This window comes from Bombina bombina, chromosome 5 (assembly GCF_027579735.1).
Source record: "Bombina bombina isolate aBomBom1 chromosome 5, aBomBom1.pri, whole genome shotgun sequence".
Taxonomy (NCBI): domain Eukaryota; kingdom Metazoa; phylum Chordata; class Amphibia; order Anura; family Bombinatoridae; genus Bombina; species Bombina bombina.
Genome location: NC_069503.1, coordinates 48,695,260 through 48,707,856, shown reverse-complemented (window position 1 = coordinate 48,707,856; position 12,597 = coordinate 48,695,260). Strand labels below are relative to the sequence as shown.

The following is a 12,597-nucleotide window of genomic DNA, read 5'->3' as shown; positions in this document are numbered from 1 at the left end:
ATATATTTTTTACCTCTGTGATTATCTTGTATCTAAGCCTCTGCCGACTGCCCCTTTATTTGTTCTTTTGACAGACTTGCAGTTTAGCCAATCAGTGATGGCTCCCAGGTAACTTCAGATGCACGAGCACAGTGTTATCTATATGAAAACATGAACTAACACCCTCTAGTGGTGAAAAACCTGTTAAAATGCATTCTTAAGAGGCGGCCTTCAAGGTCTAAGAAATTAGCATATGAATCTCCTAAGTTAAGCTTTTAACTAAGAATACCAAGAGAACAAAGAAAAATTGGTGATAAAAGTAAATTTGAAAATTGTTTAAAATTACATGCCCTATATGATTCATGAAAGTTTTTTTTGGACTAGACTGTCCCTTTAAATTCACCCTTTGCTCTTAGGATGCAATAATTTTTGTTTAAAACAGATTCGCAGTTCCAGGGTAGAAAGGAGAGAGAGGGGAGATTTTGGTATAATAAAACATGTACTTTATTAATGTTTCTTAAAACAAACCGGCACAGCAAACAGTGAGGTCCTTCTGCTGACGCGTTTCCTGCCTCACTGGCACTTCATCAGAGCATACGGATAGTAACTTACACAGCTGTTAAATCACTTACAACAATGTATAACAGACCAATCAGAAACAAGTCATCAGAGTAAACTTGCACACCTTGTAGTGTTCACTTAACCCTTGATCGTACAAGACTTAGTAGTTCTAAATTAGCGATTAGTCAAACAATGAAATTATATACACTTGTAATTGGAAAACAGACTTTAAAAGTAGAAAAAATTATTTTAAAAACCTATGAATTGGGATACGATCATAGAATGTTTCCATAACAACAAAGAGAAAGTGGATTTTATTATCAGACATTTGCATTTGTGTAAAACTTGCCAAATTAGACTACACGCTTAGAAAGACAGAAAGGGACTAAGCCCGGTAGAATAATATTAGAAATATATATATATATATCTAATCAACATATATGCAGACTATTCCATAAGTATAAAAGGTAAATACTAATTATAATAGCGAGTCTGCAAACATATTTCTAGGGGTATAGTCATAAATATAGCGTGTCATTTTGAAAATAAGACAAAATTGGCAGAAATAGTCTATTTATAAATTTAAGTGGATAGATATTTATATATACACAGAATCTATTCTAGAACAATATTGTTAAACAAAGATCAATCAGTGTTTGGTCTCCAACACTTACAGATTGGTATTTTCCAAAATTAGGAAACTTAAAATAAAGCTTTCTTCTCAATAGTAGAACATTTTAGTCATTATAAGTGTATAAAAACAATAGTAAATGTTCTACATCTGAAGAAGATGGAAAAGAAGAAATCTTTATAGTGACAACCAATAACAATTTACCCAATGTGAACATAATAATCTATTTATCAATAAAAAGTTTTACTTCACTGATTTTGTTTATTCCACAAGGGTGACCAGTCTTAAGTGTATAGATCCAAAAGATCTCTCTTTTACTTAGGGCATGGTACCTATCACCTCCTCTGACCCCCAGAGTGACCTGTTCTATGCCTTGGAACTTAAAATGCTTCAATCTGTTTTCATGTTGGAAAAAATGCTTAGCAACTGGTGTCTTAGGGGTCTCAGCCTCTAGGGACAGTAGATGTTCCCTAATTCTGTCTTTCAGATTCCTAGAGGTGAGACCCACATATTGAAATTTACAGAACATACAAGTTACAAGGTAAACTACAAAAGTTGAATTGCAGTTGATCTTGTCTCTTATTTTTTTTTATTTTTTTTAAAATATTTTTATTTGTTTGAGGAAAACACATAATACAGAATTATCATACAAAGGCAACATTTTGAAAAATATGAATACAGGGAAATAACAGCAATCATCAACGTCATAATCTAATGTTGTATGATATTTCACTTAAAACGAAGAGAAGAAAGAGAGAGTATCTTCCTCAATTTTATATTAATAGTAAGTAAGTGGGGATATATATGCTCTCATAGGGTAGTTTGGCGAAGCGTAATGGGGCGAGGAACGGAGAAGAGGATAAGGAGCTAGTAGTGGGTTAGGAAAGGGACTGAGGAGAGGGTGAGTACTATGATAAGGCAGTAATATCTAATGTTAATGGTGTATGGTGCCAGATAGAAGTGGTTAAGGTCCTAACAATGTAGAATTAGTTTAGTTAGAGAATTTTTCCCACCAAGGGGCCCAAGTTGCATGATAAAAATCTAGTTTATCTATGGCTGAGTGGGAGTGGGCTTCCATCTTAGATATGTAATTAACAGTAGCTAAGATCTGTGGGGTGCTAGGAGGAGAGACTTGTTTCCAGGCTTTTGCGATTTCTAATTTAGTGGCCATCAAGACATAAATGGACAAGGCTTTCTGTGTAGGTGTGAGGGCCGGGAAGTTGAGGTGGTGTAAACCAATTTGGGGGTTAAGCTGTATAATTATGCCTAGAGAGTTAAGTAAGTTAGTTACCCAGAACCATGTAGGGGAGAGTTTCGGGCAAAACCACCAAATATGTGCCTGAGTTCCAATTTGTCCACAGCCCCTCCAGCAGAGAGGAGATTGAGAATTATAAATCTTATGAAGGGTAACTGGGACCAGATGCCATCTCACTGTGATTTTATAGTGGAGTTCCCAAAGGGATGTGGAGTGTAATAACTTTCTAGTAAACTCGAGTTCACTGTACCAAGAGTCGGCGTCAACCGTGAAGTTAAGTTCAGTTTCCCAAGCTATAAACTGGGAGACTTTTTGCTGAGAGGAGGGATCCAATAATATCTCGTAATGGAACGATAAGGTTCCTTTAAGCTTGTGAGGAAGGGACCATCGTTGTTCCCATTTTGTGTTGATTCTGAGGCACTCTCTGGGGAAACCCCATGATCTGAAAATGGAAGAGAATCGGAAGGCCTCAAACTTCAACAGGGTTGGGATCCGTAATTTACTACAAATCGATGCATGAGAGATACCTCCGGTATGTCCATAGAGGTCAGCAACACGGTCCACTCCAAGGGAGGACCAGCTGGAGATATGAGTATCAGGAAGGCAGAAAAGAGCACTAGCTATGGTTTGACAGGGGGAGGGGTGGGGAGCAATCGAATCTAAGTGTCTTGTCTGATCCCAAAACTTAAGGGTGTCTAGTATCACTGGGTGCGAAGTACCCAGGTTTTTCCAATAGTGAGAGGGGATCCAAGGGAGGTCACATAACCTCACTCCTAGAGGAAGTAAAGACCGTTCAATATCTCTCCAACGTGGAGGGTCATCAGTGTGTCCCCAGTCAATCAAGTGGGTTAGGCGTGCCGCTTGATAGTAGAGAATGATATTAGGCATTCCAAGGCCTCCTTTATCACTTGTTCTTTGAAGTGTTTGTCTCGACGTTCGAGGGTGCTTGCCCTTCCAGACATATCCTGTAATAAGACTCTGAAGCTTATTCAAAATTGGGCGAGGCAGATTCAGTGGGATAGTGCGGAATAGATATATAATTTTCGGAATAAAAGACATTTTAATGGCGGCAATTCTGCCAGTCCATGAGATATCTCGAAAGTCCCAAGACTCTAGTAGTTTTTTCCAATCGGGGAGTTTCTCTGTGAAATTCCTAAGAATGACAGTGGAGACATTTGGGGAGAGGTGGATACCCAGAATTTTTAAGGAGTGGGGTGACCATTGGAACCGATATCTTTCACGTAGAATGAGAAGATCACGGGGTGTGATATTGACATGTAAAGCTTCGGTTTTGGTAACATTTAATTTATAGTAACTTAGGGCCTGAAATTGAGAAATGACCTTGAAGACGGGAGGGAGGGACTTAAGAGGACTAGTCAGCAGGAGAGTTACATCATCCGCATATAGGGAGATGGTGTGCTGGTGTGGGCCCACGGTAACGCCGAGAATATCTGGGGCTGTCCTCATGGCTTGAGCTAATGGCTCAATGGAGAAAGCAAACAAGAGCGGGGAAAGGGGACAGCCTTGTCTCGTCCCATTGGTTATGTCGAAGCTCTTAGATTGAAACCCTATTCCCTTGACCCTCGCGGATGGACTGGAGTATAGAGCCTGAATAGCAACAACGAATTTGTCAGGGATCCCAAAAACTCGCAGAGTTTCCCATAAGTACTCCCACCTCACCCTATCAAAAGCTTTCTCAGCGTCCAATGATAGGGCTAACGTGGGGGTATCCCCCTTTGCGCTCTCCATTAGTATATCTAGAATGCGCCTTGTGGCGTCTGGACCTTCTCTCCGAGGGATAAATCCCACTTGATCTGGATGTATCAGAGCGGGGGTGATGTGGGCAAGACGATTCGCTATTATCTTTGCGTAGAGTTTGGTGTCGATATTAAGCAAAGAAATTGGGCGATAGCTCCCACAATCCTGAGGATCCTTGCCAACTTTTAGTATAGTAGTGATGGAGGCTTCAAGAAATTCTTTTCGGAAACTACCTTTGATAAACACTTCGTTAAAGACCTTACAGAGAATTGGGGAGATTTGAAGGGAATAGGATTTATAAAATCGAATTGTGAAGCCATCTGGACCTGGAGACTTCCCAATTTTAAGGTCTTTAATGGCTAGGGTGACTTCTTGAAGAGAGATGGGGGATGTCAGAGTCAATATTTCGTTTTGGTCTAACCGAGGGAGATCTAAAGAAGAGAGATATCTACGAATGCTAATAGGATCAAGAGTTTTCGTGGGGTCTGAAGAGCTCAAATTGTACAGCTGGTGGTAAAAATATCTAAAAGCCTCCCCTATAGCTGTTGGAGAGGTCACGTGACCACCTGTGGTTTTTATGGAAGTGATTTTAGCTTGTGCCGTCCGATTTCTTAGTTTTCTGGCTAGTAAAGTAGAAACCTTATTGTTATTATGATAGTAGACCTGTTTAAGTCTGTCTAACATGCGCTGGGATTCGCCAACTTCCAACTCCTTGATCTGGTTAGTAATCTCCGATAGTTGAGCATTAGTTGTAGCGGAATAAGAGTTAGAAAGCTCAAGTTTCAAGGTCCTGAGTCGACAGTTAAGTGAAGCAAGTGAGGTTCCTCGCGCCTTTCTAATCTGGATAAATTTGTCAATATAGAAACCTCTGAGGTATGACTTAAGTGTAGCCCATAACACTTCTTCCGAAATAAGGGGAGTGCGATTAGTACTCAAGAACGTGGCAAGCGTGGATAAAGTCTCCGCTCTAACTTCAGGGTTAGTAACCAGAAAATCTTTAAGTCGCCACGACAAGCCTACTCCATGTAAAGGAGGGTTACCTAGTTCGATTGTCAAGGAGTCATGGTCCGACCAAGAAATTGCCGATATCGTCGCATCTGAGATCACATCTAAGAGGCGTGAGCTTGAGAAAAAGAAATCAATCCGTGTATGGGACTTGTGAGGGGCTGAATAGAAAGTGTGTTCTCGTCTATTTGGATGTATAGCTCTCCAAACATCGTAGAGATCATACTGTTTGACTAGGTTTTGGAAGGCGCAAGATAGTGGGCGCAATGTCCTCTCTGAAGTGGAGATCGGGGGGCCTGTCCTGTCTACTAAGGGGTTCCAGATAAGATTGAGATCTCCTCCCAAAATCAGTTCTCCTTGGGTCACGGCGGCCACCGACTCCAGCAGTGATCTAAGAAATCGAATTTGCCCTGAGTTAGGTGCATATGCGTTTACTAGTGTGAATCGTCTGTGGTTGAGTTTACAGATTAAAATAATAAAGCGTGCCTGGGAATCTTTTTCAATATAAATTGCTTCATATAGGGTAGAGGAGCTGACTAGGATGGCGACCCCTCGGGACTTGGAATGGAAAGATGATGTGACTACTGTTGGGAATTTTCTGTATGTGTATGCGGAATCTTTGTGAACTAGCCAATGCGTCTCCTGAATAAAAGCTACATCAATCTTATTGCGTGATAACATGTTAAGCATTAAACTACGTTTGGTCGGGGAATTAAGCCCTTGAGTGTTAAGGGTTAAAAATTTCAATTCTGACATCATGGAATCAAAACTATATGTCTCCGATTCCTGGTTTGTACAACTATGAGAGCAGTATGGTTAGAGAAGAGTCACTAGTTTAACTGCGAAGAGCCCACTTATAGGAGTGAGGGGAGAGGGAAGCAGCGGGCGAAAGCCGCTCGAATTGGGGGATAAAGGGTGATAGGAGGGGGAAGTAATGGGGGGTTGGAGTTGCTTAAATAATGAACTTTTAATTAGGGTGTTTCGTGGTGCGGAGGTAGAGATGCAGACCTAAGAGTGGAAGAAAAGATTTAAAAGAGGGAAGAGGTAAGAGGGTGTCCACGAGATGGGCTAGTACTGGAAGGGGGGAGGGTAAGGATATGTACTGTGATGTGCTATCCGTGGCAACTATTATCAGCTGGATTTCAGAGGAATGGGGTCCTACCGCGACCAGTGTGAGCGGGTCTAAGTGCAAGAGGAAGGGGACAATGTTAGTATATTATGGAGAACTAAGGGAGAAGGGGGGGTGCCTGATTAGGATTCTGCTTCACTTAATGAATTAAGATGAGTAAGGGGGGAAGTAACTTAGGGGCGGTAATATACATGGGGGGGTGATAACTATTGAGGGAGGTGAATCTGTTCAATACTAGAAAAGTAGAGTAAAAACAGCATACATAACATTTCAGACATTGTAACCATTTCAAATCAAACCAAAAACGTCTTGTCAAACAATGCAAAAAGGTGAACTGTACAGTAGAATTATACAAGAGACCTTAGAGGAGATTGACAACATTACATCAATATCATATGTAGATCATGACAACAGTATTGTCTGTAGTAGACTAGGAGTGCGTAAATAATAACTTGAGAACTGTTTTCACTATGTGAGAAGTAGAAAGAGCTTTGGCTTACTAAGGTCCAGTCATTAATCTTAACATGATATACGGGTTATAAGATATGATAGATAGTTCATGAGAACCTGAGGACTAAGCATAAACACCAGTTATCTTCCAAAAGGTCTAGTATGATTAATTAAAAGTTGCTGTCTATGATGGATAATAGGTTAAGTCAAGCCGTCAAACAAAGATTAGGGTAGGTTCTACCATGTGGGAATGTGTCTCACTATGTTAAAGTGGCGACTTAAAATTTTAAGATCTAAGGTAAGGTGTCCAGAATTAGTAAGTTGTCAAAGCTAATAGATGCATCGTAAGGAGCGTACTTAGGGAAGGATCCCCAGTGTGGAATCGACTATAGTTAAAAAAAAAAAAAAAAAAGAACAAAAACCAAACACATGAACAGATAGAAAAAACCAAACATTAACAGATAAGATTTACATTTACGTTACCCTTCTAGCTTCTTCTAGACACTGTTGTTTGAGAGTCCCATGAGGATAAACAGTGTCATTCGGGGGGGAACTTCAGGAGAAGGGGGAGAATGGGTAAAAGTGGTAGCTAAATATAAAGAACCAGAATGGACAAAAGAGGGGCAGTCCGGTATGAGTAGACCCGTAGGAGTCTAGCAGGGTATATCACAGTACATTAGAAGTCAGAAATCTCTCTTCACATCAGAGGTAGTTGTAGTTGCGGGGGCGATGGTGATGGGGGTCTTTCTCTAGAAGATTGAAAACTGAAAACTTGGCGTTGAGGCTGCCCAGAGACAGTTGCAGCGTTGAGCTTCCTGAAAGTGTCCTGAGGAGCCTGGGGAAGATTGTCAGTCATGAGGAGTTTCAGAGATTGTAGAATTTGGAAACCTTGTTCAAGAGTAGTAATGGTGTAGGCAGTATCTTTGTATTGAAAGAATATACGGACAGGGAAGCCCCATCGGTATTTGATGTTGTTATTGCGAAGACATTGAGTGACTTGGTGGAAGAGTCTTCTGCTAGACAGGGTATGGGCAGAAAGGTCTGGAAAAACCTGTATATCCTTAAATGGCTCCTTCAAAGTCTTCTTCTGGAATGAGGTCCTGATGATTCTTTCTTTGAATGTGAAGTAGTGTAACCTCACGATTACATCTCTGGGGGACCCCATGGGTGCATTCCTCGGTCTAAGAACTCTGTGGGCTCTGTCAATTAAACTTTCCTGAGGAGGAGTAGGACCTAGTAGCTCTGTGAAGGATTGTAAATGAGTAGGTAAATCCGTTGGGGTGATTTCCTCAGGAATGCCTCGTATTCTGAGGTTATTCCGACGTGACCTGTCCTCTTGATCTGCCAGTTTGGTCTCCAGACCAGATATCATTTCAGCTAGAGATTGGGTGTAACTGAGAAGGTTGGAGTGATCAACATGTAGGTCTTCTTGTTTTTTTTCTAGAGAATCTGTTCTCTCCCCCAGAAGGGAGATATCTCTCTTCAATTCGGAAACAGAGGCTTTAAGTTCTTGCTTTAGTGAAGTATAGTGGGAGTCCATTTTGTTTGAGAGATCTTTAATGGAGTCAAGAATAGTGGAGGAGGAATGGGCAAGTCTTTCTGCAGAGAGGGAGAGGGATCGAGAAGATTCCTTGGGAAAGATGGTAGAATCTCTAGAGTCGTCATCAGAGAGGTCCTGGTCGGTAGCGTTCTTGTATGAGAAATGATCTGAAAGTGTCCGTGTCGGAATATCTCCGTGTTTCGTTTTTTTTCTTTGTGAGTGAGGCATTTTACTCATGGTTGACCTTATGGACAAGGAACTCACTTGGGGAGATTCTGATGGCGCTTGTAGTGGTGGAACGTGGAGCAGGAATAGTATGTCAGGCACCCCCCAGGTGGCGGTGCCTAGCCTAGCATGAGAAAGTGAGCTGTTGGTTAGAAAAAGACAAGCATGTGAGCTGGAGGTGGTCTCTCACTGAAACTGGTTTATGTCTTCTCTGGATTCACTTAGATCTTGATTAAGGACGTGGAGTAGGAGGCTTGAATGCTGAGTGACTCTCTCCCCAGGGGATTGCTCTCTGCCGAGCGAGTAGGGAAAAGGGGAGTATGGGGTATGACCTGCGGGCACAGTGGGCCAGCAGGAAAGGGGGGGGGGAGAGAGGTCAGGTGAGGACAATGACAGACAGATTCACGCTATGAAGCAAGGAGGTACTCCAGGAAGGGTGTTGGTGAGGTATGGTGGCTGAGGAGAATAATAACACCTATGATGAGCTAGTGGGAATTTGGAGGTATCCACAGATAACAGAGCAGTTAGTCCTTAAACTCTAGGTTAGAGCTGGCCTGAATCCCAATTACCAATAGATGCTGCAGTGTTCATATATATGAAGTAAACATGAAATATGCTGCGATAAACTTTGGAGGTCTCAGGAAAGAACAACCTCATATATAAGGAAATAAAGTGATTTTCCCTCAATACAATGCTGAGAGGTATTGAAGGAGTCAAAATCTATGAAAGCACTGCCACAGCTTCAAATGTGATGTGCTCTGTCACTTGTCTGCAAACACAGTATACTGACGTTGGTAGCTTATGAAGAGTAGTCAAAATTAAGGTGAGACACAGTGAGATGGTGCTGTGTACGATAGTATGTAGATTCTCACAGTGAATAAATTATGGAGCAATGTAGTGTACTCTGCATCTGCAACAGAGTTTCTAAGGGGCCTGTAGCTTTACACTGCGTGTTGGAGTTAGGGTGGATATAGTGGCCCAAGAATTGTTTATGTCATATATGCTATATGTGGATCCCACGTGGGGGTAGCTTACATTTAAGATCCGAACCACGATGTTTTTCCCAGGTCTCACTGTCTGATGTGCTTAACAGTGGGATCCGGCAACTAGAGGAGTGAGCCCTGGCCTTGGTTGTGACACGCCGCGTGTCAGAGAAAGCAGGTGAGGAAAGTCAGGCCGTTTCACTATGTCCAGCAGCGGTAGTATCCCCGGCAGAGGAGCGGTAGAGAAGGGGCTTCCCTCCGGTACGATCAAACAGCCGCGGTGACTGAAAGGCTGCGTGAGGGCAGCCGCTGAGACCAGGTGGTGAAGGGTCCGGCAGGTACACTGCGTCTGGCAGAGGTGGTATATCCGGCGGTAGAGAGGGGACTACCCTCCGGTGAGTGCAAACAGCTGCAGATATTGAAAGGCTGCGTGAGGTCAGCTGTTGAGACCGGGTGGAGTAGGTATCGTCCGGGAGGTAGCTGAATCAGTTGGAGATCAAGGGTGGTGAGATCAGGAAGCCTGAGGTAGTTTGGGCTTCAAGGAGGGACAAGTCCGGAAGTGGAGTAACAGGAGCGCCACAGGGGAGTGTGACGCAGCAAGAAAATTTTCTTAAGTTAGTCAAAAAATAAGATTTAGAGTGAAGTCCAATCTCCAAATTTGTAGAGAAGTAGTCCCCATGAGTTAAAGAAATAAAGTATGATAAATAAAATAGTTGGATAAGGGTTTAAGGATGTGAAAAAAGAAAATAAACAGCATTGGTCTGCAGAGCTCTGCTTAGATGCGACCACTTGCTATGATGGCAAACTCCGCCCCCCCATCTTGTCTCTTATTTTATATGTCTTGCCTGTATTGGTAGATTCGAATATGTCTCCTATAATGAATGACATATTCACAACTTTTGCAAGGTTTTACTCCACATCTGTGAAACCCTACATTAGTGGGTAACCACTGACTAAGTGTAACTCTTCCAGAGCTTAGTTTAGGTCCAAAGTTTTTTCTTAAGTCATCTCCAATAGTGTCAGATCTACTCGCGATAAAATTACAACTCTTAGAGATGTCTTGAAGATCTATATCTCTCTCTAGTAGTGGTAGTCTAGTTTTGATTATACTGCATACCTCACTAAACCGTTTACTATATCTAGTGATAATATTGATGCCTTCTCTCTTTCTGCTTTTATTGTCGGTCCCTGTCTTGTCTTTCAATAAATCATTTCTATTAAAAGTGGACACCAATGTCGATATTTCTTGCAATTTAGTTGCATCATATCCTCTATCTATCAGTCGTTTTGTTAGGCTATCTGCATGTTTCCAATAATCGTTTAAATTTGTGCAGTTACGTCTGAGCCTGATGTATTGTCCCTTAGGTATCCCTTTCTTAAGGTGACCTGGGTGTGAGGAGTCAGCTCTCAGAATGGTATTTCCGCTGATCTCCTTCCTATACACTTCTGTGATTAACTCATTGTTATTATGCTTTAAGAGTACATCCAAGTAAGGTATACTAGTGTCTGATGTACTATAGGTAAACCTTAAATTCTGATCATTGAGGTTGATGAACTCAACAAATTGCTCAAGTAGTTTGATGTCGCCGTCCCAAATCAGAAGAACATCATCTATGTAGCGTGTGTACAATATTATGTTCCTCTGGAAGGGATTGCAGACATCAAAGATTTTCATCACTTCAAAATTGGCTAAAAAAAGGTTTGCATACGAGGGGGCGAATTTCGCCCCCATCGCTGTCCCCCTCAGCTGTAGAAAAAACTCACCATTGAATATGAAATAATTTCTATTCAAAAGAAAGTTAATGGCCTGTAGGATATAATCTATCAGCTTATCATCATAGCCTGAGTATCTCACGAGCATGTTTTGTATAGCTTCAATACCCAGAGTATGTGGGATGCAAGAGTAGAGTGAGACTACATCTATAGTCACAAGATGATAGTCTTCACTCCACTGTACATCTTGTATTAATCACCCTCCTTATACCGCTACGGATAAGGAGGGTGAGTGATATGATACTTACCCTTTTTTTGCCATTGTGTATTATCAAGTATACCTTACAACAGTTACATATATGAGTTGTTGATGTGGTATGGATTACCTCTGCACTAAAGATCTGTCTATTAATCAGGATTGTTGGAAATAATATCTTTGTAGCTAAGTGTATCCCGCGAAAGGTGGGACTCCCACTCAGGAGTGAATAGTTACGCTAGCTAAATTTTGGCTCACTAATCACCTGTTCGTAATTATCTGCACAAAATTTTTTTGTAAATTTCATTGCAATAATTTTTGGCCCAATTGAATAAATATATTTAATTGTATTGCATTATTTAACGTTTTAGGCAGTTTAGGGAAAATTGTGCACTTTTTATTTCTTAAAGGCGCAGTACACATTTTTCGAAAAATTGTTGAAATCAATAAATAAAGTGTTTAACGACTATTGTGGTTATTGCTAGTCTGTTCAACATGTCTGATATTGAGGATACTAATTGCTCTATGTGTTTAGAAGCCATTGTGGAACCCCCTCTTACTTTGTGTACCTCTTGTACTGAAAGGGCCTTACAATGTAAAAAGCATATTTTAGGGATGAAATCCAAAATGATCTGAGGATAGAAGGGGGGAGCTTTACACAAGTTACAGAAGTGACCTAGGAGAAATGACAGGCCTAGTGTTATCTTAGAGGGGTAGGGCTGACGTGGTCCCACCCCTGCCTGATACTCTAATAATGACCTCTTTAGCTTAGCACTTCTCTCAAAGGTTGATAGTTAAATACAAAGTCGAGGGATACCACTAGATGTGTAGAATATATACAAAGTGATCTTAAATTAAGAAATTTCGGCATAGTTTTGTTGTTGTTTGAGTTATGTTTTGTACATTGGTGCCATTGTCAATCACCATGCATTTATATGGAGTGGGGCTACTGTTTTCAAATGGACTTATCACGGACAGTCTAGCTCTACTATTTCATTTTACTATATGGGAGTTCGTTCTCCTTTCTTTTGGAGACTGATGTTTCTCCCTCTTTTGTTTCTGTTTAAACGTTTGTATCAACAATGACATCCTTTTGTACCATGCTGCTAAAT

At 41.2% G+C, this 12,597-nt stretch overlaps 1 pseudogene; it reads left to right on the top strand.

Moving 5' to 3' along the window:
* Window positions 1–12,597, top strand: part of LOC128659818 (gastrula zinc finger protein XlCGF7.1-like) — a 140,258-nt pseudogene that overhangs the window by 86,205 nt on the left and 41,456 nt on the right.